The sequence below is a fragment of the Artemia sp. Qi Xiang Cuo genome, chromosome 8 (genome assembly GCF_049724085.1).
Source record: "Artemia sp. Qi Xiang Cuo chromosome 8, ASM4972408v1, whole genome shotgun sequence".
Classification (NCBI taxonomy): Eukaryota; Metazoa; Arthropoda; class Branchiopoda; order Anostraca; family Artemiidae; genus Artemia; species Artemia sp. Qi Xiang Cuo.
In genome coordinates this window covers 40,940,802-40,957,107 of record NC_142801.1, presented here as the reverse complement: position 1 = coordinate 40,957,107, position 16,306 = coordinate 40,940,802, and the positions used below count along the sequence as shown (strand labels likewise).

The following is a 16,306-nucleotide window of genomic DNA, read 5'->3' as shown; positions in this document are numbered from 1 at the left end:
TAAGACATTCGCAGGGCATATTTTAAGCTCTAAAAAGGTTCCTGAAAGTACCATTCATTTAACTCACTTAGGCTACTGCCCCAGACAGCAGAGGCCCCTTGGGCTATCCACAATTTTACAATATCCTTCCTTAAATGATGACTTGATGAAACTAAAATAGACCAAGCAAGGATATAGACTCACAGGCAGCCAAGATATGTCTAACCAGATAAGCTAGCTACTTCAAATCTTTCTTCTTCTTCTATTTCACAGCAGGCGGTCTTTTCAGTTGATACTATTTAGTCCTTTTCCTTTTGCTTCACTCTGTGGGCTACAGACCTACTGGCTTGGTTGTCTCTTATTTCACTAGCGTTATGCAAAAACCGTCTAAGTCACATTTTCCAAATTTTCTGGTTCAAACCGTCTCCTGAATCCGATTATGAATGAAAACTGCTGGGGAAAAATGATATATGCAAAAAACACATCGAGGAATTGAAATTTGCCATTAGATTTCGCTAAAATGCAGTATATTTTGAGATAATGTACTTAATCGGTTTTTGCAAATTGAATTTTCTCAATATCTTTCAAAAAACAAATTGCAAATTCAAGCTAAGTCAACTTCGTTTATGTAAGAAATGGTAAAAAAAAAAATTGTAAAACATGAGAACATTAGCTCATTCTTCTTCATTTTCATTTTCGAGGTAGTCCACCGCTGTATTGTCATAAAGCAAATTTTTGTAGAAGGCATGATATTCCTCAGGCACAAACGGCAGAAGTGACATCAAGTCGTCGTATTTCACTTTGGAAATCGTCTTCCCATTAGGATACTTTGTCTTCATACCTGCAAATGAGATTTTCTGGGATCCTCTCTTTCTAAAATTCATTATTCTGAACGGTGCATCTTCATCTAGACAATTTTTTAACTTGACGATACCAAATTCTTTTTCGTACCTCAACCAACGGACAGCTAACCAAGAGAATGGCTGATTTTCGGTGTCCACTGTCCTTTCGACACATCTTTTCCTGAAAAATTCGTTCAAGTCAAACATTTCTGACTACGGCATCTCAGTGGCGGTCACGGGAATTTTTCCCCTTGCAAGCCGTATTAGCGTCGTCCAGTCAGCTGGAACTCGGATTTCAAAGTCTGTATACTTTTTGGCCTTCTGAATCCTGGCATGATCGCTGTCGCGATCTTTTGTAGAAAGTTATTTTAGTCTGTACAAAGGGCGTAGGAAGACACTGCTGAAGATAAAAAACCCACAACAGAGTGGAATGGTCGTTCTTTACAACCTCTTTGTCTTTCTGTTTAGACTCGTGCGCCGATCTATAGGCTGTCTCATGGGCCTCAAGCTGAGCTTGTAAGACCTTTGGAATCTTCAGGATCAGCACAATTAAGCTGTTGCTTAATCTTCTCACACGTTCCACAAACGTCCCTGACAGGAGGTTTAAATCTAAGATTGTATTCTTGATAGAAAACTTTCTTGTACATTGCAACCAATTTTGCTGGCAACCAGTTTTCTGTAGCAAAATCTGTGTAAAGATCGTACATCTTCTGAAGGCTCAGATTAGAAGAAAGATATTTCCTGGAAGTTTGTGACCTTCCATAGTGGGATTTATAAGCAGGAAATGATTTAATGTGCTGCTTTATGAGCTCAATGTCAGCCGGGACTGATCTGTTGTAAGCTTGGCGTCTCTCAGGAGTGCTAATAATAGAGAACTTCCCATGTTTTCCTTCAACCGTTGCAAGCTCTGCTTTAGTTAGAGCAAAGACAGGCGTAAAACAGGACTTGAATATTTTAACTTTCTCCGATTCAACAGTCACGTAATAGTACCAGGCATAGCGCTCCTTGTTACTATCATCTTTTCTCTTCCTGGTTCGTTTCGGTCGAGTTCTGTTCATAAAATTGAGAAGAAATTGCTGCTGCTGTTTCTTTTCACCTATAGCCCAGTACAATTCAAACAGACTAGCTTTCGTTTCCCTACCAAGTTTTTCAGAACAGCTCAGCCTGCTACTTCTAAAAGCTTCATTCTGTTTTCTAGCAGGGTGAACAATACTTTTGGCACTCACATATTCTTCGCCTTTGTATTTTCTTTCAGTCCGTTCTCTCCGTGTCATGTACTTCGCACTTCTTCTTCTTCTTCTATTTAACAGCAGGCGGGCTTTTCAGTAATACTATTTAGCCCTTTTCCTTTTGCTTCACTCTGTGGGCTACAGAGCTACTGGCTTGATTGCCTCATATTTATTAAATATTTTCAGATATCTTACAGTAGATCTTTCGACTCTAGGAGTTCAATTATGAGATGATAGATGTCGATTTCTATGCTCCGTGTGCAGGTATAGTTGGCTAGTTTCTTGGCTGATAGTGAGATTTTGTGGTTTTTGAAGCATTTTAACACTTTATAAAGTAAGGTATGTTGTGCAGACGTCAGCATATTCCATTCAAATAGGCAATGATCAATTGTTTCATTATTCATATTACAATGCCTGGAAAGAGGGGACAGGGGAATTGAACCACTTGAATTAGAAAACTTATACGAGAATGCAAGAAAATTTAGTCCATTTGTGCCAGAACGAATTCTATGGTAAATTTTAGGTAAATACTTATTGGGAAAGGGGGAAAAGCTAGGATTATTCTTATGAAAATTAGTATCTGATAGTCTCTATTGGTAAGTATCTTTAATCGGGATTGGTCTCCCACTTGGCTGGTCAATATTTATAGCATTTTTTGCTATTTCATCAACCTGATGATTACCACTTATGCCAGAGTGGCTAGGAATATACTGAAAATAAGTTCTTATGCCACTTGAAGCAAGTTTATCTATAATACTGAGACAATTATAAGTGTCAATCTCAAGCTTATACTAAGGAGCTAAGGCCAGCAACTCAAGGCTTGATAAAGAGTCAGAATATACTATAATATTATTTGAATTTGCAATCAAAGGTTGGTTTTCCTTAAGGTGTTCTAATGCCATCATTATGGCATTTAACTAAGCAGACATTGTAGATACATTATTATATAATCTCTCGCCCATTGCAATTTTCAGGTGAGGAACGAAAGCACCCCTTGCTACCTTCTCATTCATTTTTGACCCATCAACAAATATTTGGAAGTGGTTTTTATAAGTAATTGTATTAAGTTCAGCAAATTTTTTCTGGACAAAAGCAATGGGGGTTAGATCTTTAATCCACTTTGAGAAATCAGTATTTATTATGGGAATTGACCAATTCCATGGAGGGGATTGGGGGAAAGTAGGTGCAATAGACTTTGCTGGTACAGGAAACTTCTTCTGAATATTGGCATACTCATCTGCAATGCCTCTATACATGGCTGTATTTCTTAACCAATTACGTAGGGTTTGTGAGCTATTTTATTCAATTTTTGTAAGATGTTTTATCAAGAGAAAGCTACGTCTCTCCCTTATTGTTGTTAACCCACTCTCCATAAGCAGAAACTTGGTGCTTGTGGGTTTCCTAAGACCAAATATGAGACGTATTATATAATTTTGTGTTGTTTCAATTTTTTGCATCTGAGTCTTTGCACATGCACCATAGCCGATGAGCCCATAGTCAATATGGGGTCTTATATGTGATTTGTAAAACTGGAGTAAGGTTTTCTCCTTACAGCCCCAGGGTGTGGAAAGAAGTCTTTTTAGTATATTTGTTTTTCTATAGCATTTTTTTATTGTGTTTGAAATGTGGAGGTGGAAATTAAGTTTTTGGTCAAGCATGAGACCTATGTAATTAATATGATTATTTTCTGGAATAGTTGTTCCATTTAGAGTTAGTTTTGCATGAACATGGTTCCGCTTTCGGTGAAATTGGATTATTTTTGGCTTGGTAGGTGCAATGAATAAATCTGAATGTTGAGAGAATTTTTCAAATTGGAAAAGTGACTTTTGCAGATTTGACTATCTCAAAGGTTTTGCCAGATGACCATAGCACCAGATCGTCAGCACATTGCAGATTCATGTGGGGGAGGTTTATATCCCAGAGATATAGGGCAAATAGGAGGCAAAAGAGGACTGCTCCCTGAGGTAGACATTTGGTTATTGTCTTTTGGGGTGAAGAGGCTGAACCAACACAAACAATGAAACTTCGCACCTCTATGGAAGATTTTATAAAAGATACTAGCTTGGGGGGTAGTCCAAGGTTTGCAAGTTTGTTTAAAAGGATTTGGTGGTTCACATTGTCATATGCCCCTTCAAAATCAAGGAAAGCTGCAACTAGGACATTATTTTTTGATAATGATTCATTTATTGCATTTGTTAACAAAATGAAAGCATCTGTTGAGGAGTGGTGTTTCCTGAATCCAGTTTGAGTGTGAGGGATCATATTATTTTTTTCAACAAACCAGAGCAGTCTGTAATAGATCATTTTCTCCATTATTTTCCCCATCACAGGACTAATCATTATGGGCCTATAGGACTCAGGGTAATCTTTGGGTTTATTTTTCTTTAGGATTGGTAGAAGGGACGAACATTTCCATATATTGGGGAACAGAGAAGATGCCCAAGCGTGATTATAACAGTTTAGCAGTTCCTGTTTGCATGAAGGGGTGAGATCTTTATCCATGTAGGGTGTATATTGTCATAGCTGCCGCTAGTTTTGGTCCTAATATAATGTATTGTGTTGGAACCCTTGGTGCCAGTTTTGTCAGATAAATGTCCCTCCCAGATTCATTTCTTTGGGCAGCCATTTTCCTCAATGCACAACTGGCGGACAAGTTGTGATCCCTTTACTGAGATTTTGCCTCTCTGATCTGGAGTCCTTGGGGGATACTCTCTCCCAGTCACTTCATACTTCACCCAGACCTTTGTCCAGTAACCCTATTTATAGCTGTTATTCTTCATGGGAACCGACAATTATTTCCGGCAAATTGTATTCAGTGGGAGATGTATCTAAGTTTCATCTTCAATTAGCATCAACGTATATTCTTCAGTTAATTATCCCGGGAGAGGGAAACCAGAAGAAAGCGATTCATGGTTCGCTCATATTTTTACTTCATTTTCCTAAACTCTTATCGTTTTCACAGGACTGTGTATTTTCGGCCTTAGATTATTTGAAATTATGCCAAGGGGCAATTTACTTTTTTATCGATAGTTGGTGTTGTTTCCACAGATGGAAATTAAGAAGCTAGTGCAGCCAATTTTTCACGATGGCTGGCATCATCGAAAGTGCCAGAAACTGATTCTCTGCTCCTCTCAAATGTAAATTCGTGAGAGCGAGAAAATTTGTTGTTTTTATTTGTGCTGTGCACAATGAATTCATACGAATCTTGGGGACTTGGATTTTCAAAACCGAATGCGAATGTTAGATGATCTAGACCATGGTGGTCCTATAATGGAGACGTGTCGAGGACGACGGATCCAGAGCCAAGCAGAGGAAGCACAAGCATTGGTAGAAGAGAAGATACGAGTCTAATGATTTTGAGTTTAGTGTTATGATATTCTGTTTAATTTCCAGCCAATCCAACGGGGATCTGGGCCATTTATCTTTAGGGGGAGGTGTTGAAACCCTTGGTCCCAGTTTTGTCAGATAAATGTCCCTCCCAGATTCATTTCTTTGGGCCCCTTCATTATTTTCCCTTCAATTTCCTTCAATAATAAATATTAATTTTCTTATTGTTTTATTTGACGCCATTTCGGGTCTTTTTAGCTGCACACGTGCTTAATTGATCACGGGGGAAAAAAAGTGCGCAGTTTGGGAGATTGGTCAGTATGGGAGAAGCTCTGGGGTTGGATAGAAAGAGTTTTTACCACCCTTAGTAACTCCGCCGCGTGTTGCGGCTAGCCCAATTCCATTTTTTAGTTAGTTCCTTTTATACTCGTGATTGTGAAATATAGTAAGCCTTTTTCTATGTACTCTTTTTAACTTTTCAGCTTAGGGCGAATCTGAAAGAGTTAATTAGAAATCTTATCGGTAAACTTTGGCTTTAAATGTGGCCATAGACCATCCGATCACGTTAGTATAAAGGAACCGTTGGGGCACGAGCGGGAATCTCACTAACATTAGGGCCGACAAGGGGTTCTCCTATTCGATTAAGTGGCATAGCAACCTTTTTTGCACCATTTTAGCCTTTAAAAGTGGTGACCCCGCACATACACCCCAATAAGTGGTGCCAGCGGTAGCTAGCACTACGAACATTGGTGGCAGCAAGAACAGGAATTATTAACAGAGTTGATAATAAAAGAATTTTGCGCTTTCGAAGAGACGATTAATTTGGCCTAGACAGTAGCCTATTGTGGTGGCATATAAAAAGACAAAATTACGCATTTAATTAATAAAATTATGAAAGTCTATAATGGGCTATAGTATTGTTAGACAAAAATAAAAAAGAATAACGTGAAATTAATGAGTTGAATTTACAGTAGGGGAATCTCCGTATTTAAAAGTATTACAGGGTTTAAGGACAGATAAGAAAACGTTGAAAGTTGGGTTATTATTTGAGTGAAGTGGCGGACTTAGATATAATCTTCAGTGACGAAGGTTATAAGAGCATTGAGGACGGCAAATTAAGAGAATTTGTCAGTTTGAGTGCATATTGGACAAGGAAGGTGGGAAGCACCTGTCCTATTGAGTAATCTGCCCAGGAGGAGATTATATTTGGAATACGAGTATCCAGGAGGGATACGTGATTTGTTTTACAGGGTAGTTCCCCTGTTTGAGTTTAGTCCAGCTAATTCACTAGTGAAATATTCGCGCGGTTTTTCTGATTATTTTCTTGTCCAACCCCTGTTAATTCGTTTTTTGGAGATTTATTTCACTCGCGTAAGACTGCTTGTTGTGAAAGAAGTCGTTATTCCCTAATGAAGTCTAGACATTCCGGATATTTGAAAAATTGTTGAATCTCATTACACGGAGCTGATAATTCACAATAGTAATTGCGTATCATAATTTTTGCGTGACAGTTTTTGAACTTACCAAGATTGACTAATTGAATAAGAGTTAATATAATCAAAGAGAAGTAGACGTGGTAAAATGAGGGGGTACGAAAAAAACTTAGGAAGGATATATGAAAAAACAGAACAAACTAACCCCTCAGAGGCTGTGCCAAATGAAGGGAAATTACGAATAAAGAAAATACGGATAGAGATAGGACAGATATAGAACAAATGAATTCAGAAAAGGAATTGAAAAGAAATAATGACAAATGGAATTTTGAAATAATGTCGGACAGAGATAAGATGAACTCAAGACCGAAAAGGGCGAGTGAAGCGCCATGGAAAAAGTAAGAAAATAGAAAGAAAGGCAAATATAGAGGCCTTTGAGAGAGAGCACCAAGAATATAAGGGAAAAATGCAAGCTGAGAAAGTTGAAATTAGAAATAATGGAAAACAGGACGAAAGTGTTAGAGTAGCCTATAAAGAAAGAGTCGTGAAAGAAAAGAAACGTAGAATTGGGGAAGAAAAGGCTCAGGTGGAGGCTTTTGAGAGAGATCAACCGAAAAATTTCCGGCTTCCAGATGTATGGAGACCAACTAACCTTAAAAAGGCTAGCTATAGATTAAATAGTCGTTCTAAGATATTTAGAAAACAAGAGTTTCTAAAAAAAATCTTGTCTAAAGACATTAATCATAGCAATACGGAGCTTTAGTTAAGAGTAGCAGAATTCAACGGAACTAGCAAGGTAGAAGATGATGCTTTCAAAATCCTTACGGAGGCTGATAAAAAGAGCTTAGAAATATACGAAGAAATTGTTAAGGAAAACGAAAGGAAGCGAATATACAACTTAGCACTGTTGTATATTCGAATGTGCAAAACAGCACTTAGAGAAAATTTTCAACCCTACGAAGAGTTAAATAAAAGGGTTGACAAAGCTCAGATGGAAATTATTGGTTGGGTTCTTCTATTAATTAAGAAAAATTCTAGACCACAAAAAGTATATACCTCTACTTTACATAAAATAGTAGAAGAGAAAATAGAGGAGGAAAGACAAGAACGCATAGAGGCTGAAAGAAAAGCCAGAGAGCAAAAAGAGGAGGAAGATAGGAAACAAAGAGAGAAAAATAGACAAGAAAGAATAGATCAAATTGAAAAAGAAAGGCAAGCCAATGAAATACTTCATCAGGCCCGTATGGACGAAATTGAAAAAGATAGACGAGAAAGAGAGAAAGATAGACAAGAAAGAGAGAAAGAGAGGGTAGACAGAGAACGAAAGGAAGAGGCCGAAAGAAAAGCCAGAGAGCAAAAAGAGGAGGAAGATAGGAAACAAAGAGAGAAAGATAAAAGAGAAAAAGAGGAAGAAAGACAGGCCCGTAGGGAGGCCGATAAAAAATATTACCAGGATGTTGCAAAAACAATTGACAGACTAATGAAAACTCGTTGGGGAAATTCGCAAAGTGACGTTTTATCACAAGTTACTTGTAGGCAAGTGTCAGATAGCCATAATAATTTGTCTAAGAATCAATCGCGAGAAAAAGAAAATTACCAGACATTAAACACTTTTACGGGAAAACATAATACTTTGTTGACTGTGGGGGAGTGTGGACCGGCCCATAAAACGAATGGGGAGGCTGCGCTACCCTATCGAAAAAAAGAAATCCTTGATAGTCAAAATGATGATAATCTGTTAAAAATTGATTTCAGAGAGCCTTTTTCTAAGAATTGCCATAATAAAGAAAAGAAAGTAACCTACAAAAGATCGAATTGGACTATAGCACATAATCAAGGAAATATTGACGAGTTTGTGAAATCAAATAAAATAGAAGGAAAATTAAACGGATAATTGACCGAAATGGTAATTGACCCAGGGAGTGAGCAAACTTTAGTGCGAATGGACCTAATTAAAAAGACTGAAATAGACCATAAAAATAATATCACAACATTATTTTATTATGGAGATAAGCACCATTGCCCGTCTGTTTGGGCAAGAATAAAAGTTGCACGGAACAACAGTACGGTCCAGAGAAAAACGATAAAAGTAGGCTTAGTACCTACTCTAGCAGTGGATGTTTTAGTAGGAGGAGACTTTGGAGATATCGGAAATCGGAAATCCAAATTTCCATAAAATGGAAAAATTGAGTACATTTTTAACGAGTGCGAGACGCCGAAAAAAATTTGCCAAAATGAAACGACTAAAAGAGAGAAAAAAGATATTAAACGGAGATACAATGAAGAAATGCAGTCAAGGATGGACACTGAAGTCCAATTCAGATTTCATGACGATTTATTTAATGCTACTACAAAACAAAATAAAACTAATAGAGAGAAAAGAGATATTAAACGGAGCTACAATGAAGTGAGGCAGTCAAAGATAATGGACACTGGAGTCCAAATCAGTTTTAAAGATGATTTAGTATTTTGCGAGAATGACAAAATTGAGAAAAGTAGAGATGAAAAGAAGAATGCAAAGAAGAGACAACATTTGGAGATTCAGCCTGCAGTGGCGAAAAATAAAAAAATGTTGAATGAGCTGTGCTTTGAAAACATAGATAATAAGGGGGAAAAAGAGTTCAAAGACCCATGGAGAATAAAAGAAGATGTTTACAAAAGAGAGATGAATGACCTAAAACGGATTGGGGGAAAGTTGGGAGAAATTGAATGTCGAATCGGATTGGAAAAGTTTGGAAATGAATCTGAGATTAGTATTATCAATTCAAAGATATTTCGATCCTTTTTGAGAGGGAGGAATACCTTGGGGAAGATCCCCTTCAGGAAGTTGCAAAAGATAGCCATTTTCCTCAATGCGAAGCTTGCGGACAAGTTGTGATCCTTTTACCGAGATTTTGCCTTTCTGATCTGAAGTCCATGTGGGATACTCTCTCCCAGTCACTTCATACTTCACCCAAACCTTTGTCCAGTAACCCTATTTATAGCTGTTATTCTTCATGGGAACCAAAAATTAATTCCGGCAAATTGTATTCAGTGGGAGATGTATCTAAGTTTCATCTTCAATTAGCATCAACGTATATTCTTCAGTTAATTATCCCGGGGGAGGGAAACCAGAAAAAAGCTATTCATGGTTCGCTCAGATTTTTACTTCATTTTCCTAAACCCCTATCGTTTTCACTGGCCTGTGTATTTTCGGCCTTAGACTATTTGAAATTATGCCAAGGGGCAATTTACTTTTTTATCGAGATGTGGAGTTGTTTATATATAGGTAAATTCAGAAGCTAGTGAAGCCAATTTTTCACAATTGCTAGTGTCATCGAATTCCCCATAAACTGATTCTCTGGTCCTAACAAATGAAAAATCATGAGAGTAAGGACATTTGTTCCTTTTGATTTGTTCCATGCATAATGAATTCCTATGAATCGTGGGGACTTGGATTTTCAAAACTAACTGCGTATGTGAGATGATCTAGACCATGGTGGTCCTATAATGGACATGTGTCAAGGACAACGGATCCAGAGCCAAGCAGAGGAAGCACAAGCATTAGTAGAAGAGAAGATACAAGTCTAATGATTTTGAGTACAGTGTTATGATGCTGTGTTTGAATTTTAAGCCAATCTAATGAGGATGAGGGCCATTTATCTTAGGGGGGAGGTGTTGGAACCCTTGGTCCCAGTTTTGTCAGATAAATGTCCCTCCCAGCTTCATTTCTTTGGGCCCCTTCATTATTTTCCTTCTTTAAATAATAAATATTAATTTTCCTATTATTTTCTTTGACGCCATTTTGGGTCCTTTTAACTGCGTACGTGCTTAATTGATCACGAGGGAAAAAAAGTGCGCAGTTAGGGAGATTGGCCAGTATGGGAGGAGCTCTGGGATTGGCTGGAAAGAGTTTTTACCACCCCTAGTAACCCCACCGCGTGCTGCGGCTAGCCCAAATCCATTTTTTAGTTAGTTCCTTTTGTACTCGTGACTGTGAAATATAGTAAGCCTTTTTCTATGTACTCTTTTTAACTTTTCAGCTTAGGGCGAATCTAAAAGAGCTAATTAGAAATCTTATCGGTAAACTTTGGCTTTAAATGTGGCCATAGACCATCCGATCACGTTAGTATAAAGGAACCGTTGGGGTAAGAGCGGGAATCTCACTAACATTTGGGCCGACAAGGGGTTCTCCCCTTCGAGTAAGTGGCATAGCAACCTTTTTTGCACCATTTTTGCCTTTAAAAGTGGTGACCCCGCACATACACCCCAATAAGTGGTGCCAGCGGCATAAGCACTACGAACATATTGCATTGTACATTTCCTGGATTGAAAATGGACCAGTTATATACTCGGATCCTGGGCGTGGTTGGTAACTTGGGTTCATAGGAATTGGGGATATTTTGCTTCTATTATTTGATGTTAGCTTATTAACAAACAGAGTTGCAAATAGCTCAGCTTTTTCATTATCATTGTCATAATGGGTATTATTATGTATAAGCTCATACAGGAGTACTTTGGGGGAAGTCTTTTTCCCACAGATTTGGCTTATGACTTTATGTATAATTGGCTCATGTGTCTCTCTGGAGAGATTGTTTGCAAAATTATTCCAGTATATATATTTAGCATTTATTATAGTCCTTTTTAGATTAGATTCTGCTTGTAATTTTTTTAAATATGTAGCATGTGATGGTTTTTTTTATGAATGCTCTCCTAGCTGCCTTTTTTGTTCTCCATTTATTTTGGCACTCATTTGTCCACCATGCTTTGGGAGTGTGTTTAGGGAAGGTTTTTTTGAATGTTGTCCTGGGAATAGCATGATTAGCTGTATTTATTAGTAAAGATGCCAAGACTTCAGCATTTGTGTCGACTGTTGTGTTTGAAATGCAGGAATTTTGGGTGAAACTTGTAATTTCATCATTTAGCTTATTTTGGAACAAAGACCAATTTGCTTTAGTGTTGATATATTTTGAGGTGTGTGATCGGGTTTCAGCAGGTTCATTTAGAGAGCAAACTATAGCAAAGTGGTCAGTACATAGACTATCAATTTTATTTATACAAACTTTATTCAAAATGTTTAATGACAGAATTTGTAGGTCAATTGTAGAGAATATGCCACTTTTGGGGTTGAAATATGTATTCAGGTTTGGAGGGGTAGCAACAGCTAATTCAATATTATTTAAAGTCATATGCTCAATCAATCTACCAGCTTTATTTGCTGGTTTACTCCCCCACAAAAGGCTGTGGGCATTGAAGTCTCCGCAAATAATGATATTTTTTAACATATTATAATTATTTATATAATTAAAGAAATCCATGGCATCTGTAGTTTGGCCATTAGGGTTATAAAAGCTTATTATGTAGGTTTTTGTATTATTCAGCCAAACACTGATACCAATTGCATCAACATCATTTGCAAAATCATGAAAGTTGATGTCACCGAATTTTATATTATTTTTAAATATTAAAGCTACTCCACCTCCTTTTCTCTCTGATGATCTATCCTTTCTCAGGATAGTATATCCCAGAAACTTAATTTGTTGATTTTGGGTTAAATGAGTTTCCTGGAGGCAAGCAATATTAATAGAATTATAATTCATAAAAGATATTAGTTCATTTAGCTTATTTTCTGTGAGTGATCTTACGTTCCACTGGAGTATTGATATGTGTTGTGTTGTTCATATGACTGTGTATCAATGTTCAGCTTTGTTAAAAGTAAAGCAAGATCTTTTTTTTGCTTGAATGAGCATATCATCAGGGATGTAGATTTTTGCCAATTCTGCAATGATTTTTGTTTTCTATAGTTGATGTATGTTCATGGCCTGAACTGCATTACAGTTTATAATGAATAAGCATATACTTGGGGATTGCATGTTTGGTTGTGCATCCTGTTTGCCAGTTAAGGGATTAATTCCTGATAGTGTTTCTGGTTTGTTTCTTCTTGGGAGGGAGGGCCAGGCTGACCTCATCTCACCGGACAAGGAGGCTTGTTGACTTGGTGATTCCTTCTGATACGGATGTGAGCTAGGGGGCTTAGAAGATGGGGTCTGATATGGGGTACTTGATGCATTGGGGGCGTTTGACATGGGGGGTTTGGTTGGTTTCATTACGGGCTTTATTTGGTATTGTTGGGCAGTATTTGCTTCCATTGCTGCAAAGGGGTATGGAATGTCCTTCTCTGTTGCTATTTGGAATTTTAATGCTCTTTTCTTATATGCAGGGCATAGTGATTTACTGGTAGATTCATGTGGGCCTTTGCAATTGATACATGTAGGGTGAGTGCTGTTGCCAGTTGTCAACTCTTTAGGATCGAATGCTTTACAATTACTACACTCTAGGAGAATTTCATTGCATTTGTTTGTTGTGTTTCCCAGTTTGAGACATTTCTGATACTGGATAGGCTTTGGTTTGTATTCCTTGTGCGGTTTGATTTGCCCAAATAGGAATAACTTTTCTGGGATATTAATTTTGTCCTTCAGTGTAAATGAGAAGGATCTACTTGTTTTTAGGCCATTAGAGTTATGTTTACCAAGTTGGGTAACATCTTAAACAGGGATTGTGTTTCCAGCCCTATCTGAGACCCAATCTCTTAACTCCTGAATGGGCATTTCTGGGGGACTATTATAAACTACTATTTTTGTTGGGGATTGTTTTGGGTTCCATTTAGATGCATTAACTGGGGTATTCGGAAGGGATTTTAGATTAATTATTGTGTCTGCTGATTTCTGATCTTCGACAGCTATTAGCAAAGATCCATCACGGTGAATATTAAGAGAGAACATTAATTTTATCAATTTGAAAATTGCTACTCTTATTGCAGTAATCTTTTTTATTTCGAAGGGGATAATAGGAGAAATTTTAAGGTAAATTCCTAAGTTTTGGGAAGGAGGATCTTGGGCAGGGAGAGGGGAAATGCTTTTGATTGGGGAGATTTTTTACTTTTTTTAGAGCTTCTAGAAAGTACCTCTTGAAACCCATTATCATCATTTATAGTGACATTAGCCCCTACACTGATCATTGTCCTATTCTCAGAATTGGAGCTATCATGTGAACTTGGTGATAGTGAGCTTGACCAGCCAATATGGGTATCAGTTTCACTAGGTATTTGAGGTGGGATCTGGGGGGACTTTTTTTTGGAGGATTTCTAAGCATTGCCTATTGGAATAAGCTTTAAACTAAAACAAGAAAGGATAATACAGATATAACAAACCGTCTGCAATCTACTGTGGGGAAATTTTCAGGATCAAAAGAAACACCACAGTATGGCCCTCAGGAGGATTTGAGCACGATTGGTTTGGTACAGCTACTGATTAATTGAGATAATAATACACAAGAAATTTCTTTTAAATTTCTTAAAATGTTGCTGCTGAAGTTGACACACTTCGGCCACGCTTTCGTCCGGAATGTGCTTCTTCCGCAGTAACTTCACTGTCTTGGTCAGGCAAAGAATCTGTCACGGGTTTTGAACAACATTCCCTGACCCACGGGATGGCACATTCTGTTCTCGTTGGCTTGTATTATTATTAATTTCACTAGGACTCTCTTCTGTTTGTAAAACACTAACTGACTGGGTTGTCTCGCCATCATAGTCCACTTCCTCGGCTGTTTGAAGGCTTTTGTATACCTTTGGAGGATTAAGAACAAGAGTAACGGAGTCTTTTTCGTCGCTGCTACTACTGGAAGGAACAAACTCAGAAATCATCGATTCTGCAGAAGAAAGATTCTCCTCTGGGTCACTATCTGTCAAAATTTCGTCAATTGCATTTAGATCAGAAGGTTTCGAGAGGTCAAGTTTTCGCCTGGTTCTGCGATCCATATTGTCTGGAAAAAAGGTAGTGTTGAAAACTACTTTAAAGCCTTTTAAGAGTATCAAACATCTTTCAGTTCTGTCACAACACTCTCCTTGCCAAATGAGCTTAAATGTACACTTTTACATCCGTGGAATCAGTTTTCCAATTTGGCCAATGAGCCCACAAAGACTTAAATAAATATAAAACTAGCTTTTTCTCCTGTTTTTGTAGCGAGAATACGCTATTTTTTGGTTTTCTATTTGGGTGGATAATATGAATTGGGGATACATTGCCCGGCAAAAAACAAAACATATGTATTTGTAGCTGCAATTCTGGTTTTATTAATTCTAAAAACATTTGCAGCAGAGGTTATTAACTTTGAGGATTCATTTACAGTGAGAGTGACCTTCTGAGTAATTGGGTGATGAATAGCCTGTTTAGCAAGACTATCAGCAATTTTGTTACCCTTAATCATTATGTGAGAAGGAACCCAAATCATTTTCAGTTGAAAAGCCTGGGAAGATATGCTTTTTTTAATCTTTTTCTGTAGATGAACAATAATTGGAATAACATTTCCTTGCCTCTTTTTGAGATTAGAAAGAACACTTTTAGAGTCACAGAAGATAACAAAGAAACCTGATCCAGCTTCCAGCATAGCACCCAGAGCCTTTTGGACAGCAAGGCATTCCGCATGGAAAATCGAGGATCCTTCTGAAACTCTAATCCCAATTGATGAACCATTCCATTCAGGAAAAATACCTATGGAAGCCCTTCCATCATTGGAAACTGATCGATTAGTAAAAATCTTTTTTCTACTGCAAAATTTTGCCATTATAGCTAATGTTATTTGACAAAGGATTGAAGTGTTAGTCATAGTCTTAGGACAATCCTTTCCAAGGATGTTAGTGTCATCGGCATTATAAATATTATTGGAAGGATTGGAGGAGGTACAAGAATTTCAAGACAATATTAAGGTTCCTAGGAGCACCATTTCCTGTAAGAAGTTCAACTTGACAATAGCTTGACTACTACATGTCTTCCAATTTTCAGATGAGAATGATAAATTTGCCGAACACTCCTTGAAAAACGGGGTGGTTTTGATTTTTGTTAACTTTCATAAAATAATTAGATGATAATTTCAAGAACCTTTCTTCTAAAGAAGGGATATTCACTTCTTGTACAGTGCTGCAGTGGGTGTACTTTTACGAGCACCAGTGATAAGTCTCAGACTCTAATGTACTTATGATTCTATTTTAGAAAGTACTTTTTTGATGCTGAGAAGTACACAGGAAGACAATATTCAATCTTTCCATATATTATGGAAATGAGTAGTTTTCGAAGCCCATCTCGGCTGGCACCCCACTTTTGCCCTGCAACAGCACGCATAAAATTCCTCCATTTTTCAAGTGCATTAGTCAGATATGAAATCTGAACATTCCAATTTAACTTATTATCGAGCCAAACTCAAGTAACTTCACATTCCTGTCAAAGTGAACGAAGTGATTATACAGAGTCAAACTGGTTGAGGGACAATCTTACCTATGGTCACTTTTCCTATAGAAAACTGTGCCTTATAGAAAATACTGTGTTTTATAGAAAATTTGGGATAGGAAAAATCTGACTTTTTAGTTTAAGCCATATTGACAGTTTATCCATAGCTCCCTAATGCTTGGGTCTATAAATTTGAGGACAAGTACCCTCGGTCCAAATGGCAAAGTCATCTGCGT

General features: G+C 37.5%; 1 protein-coding gene across 4 annotated transcripts in view; it reads right to left on the bottom strand.

The window, feature by feature from the left end:
* The window catches only part of Sap130 (Sin3A-associated protein 130), a 38,602-nt gene extending 38,284 nt beyond the window's left edge, over positions 1 to 318 (bottom strand). The window contains exon 1 of one of the 4 annotated variants that reach the window (XM_089092961.1): positions 184 to 318. The gene's annotated coding sequence lies outside the window, so the exon portion shown is untranslated. Of the gene's footprint in view, positions 1 to 67 lie in introns of all 4 variants that reach the window. The other 3 variants (XM_089092964.1, XM_089092962.1, XM_089092963.1) reach the window with 3 other exon arrangements.
* Between the last annotated feature and the right edge of the window lie 15,988 nt (positions 319 to 16,306).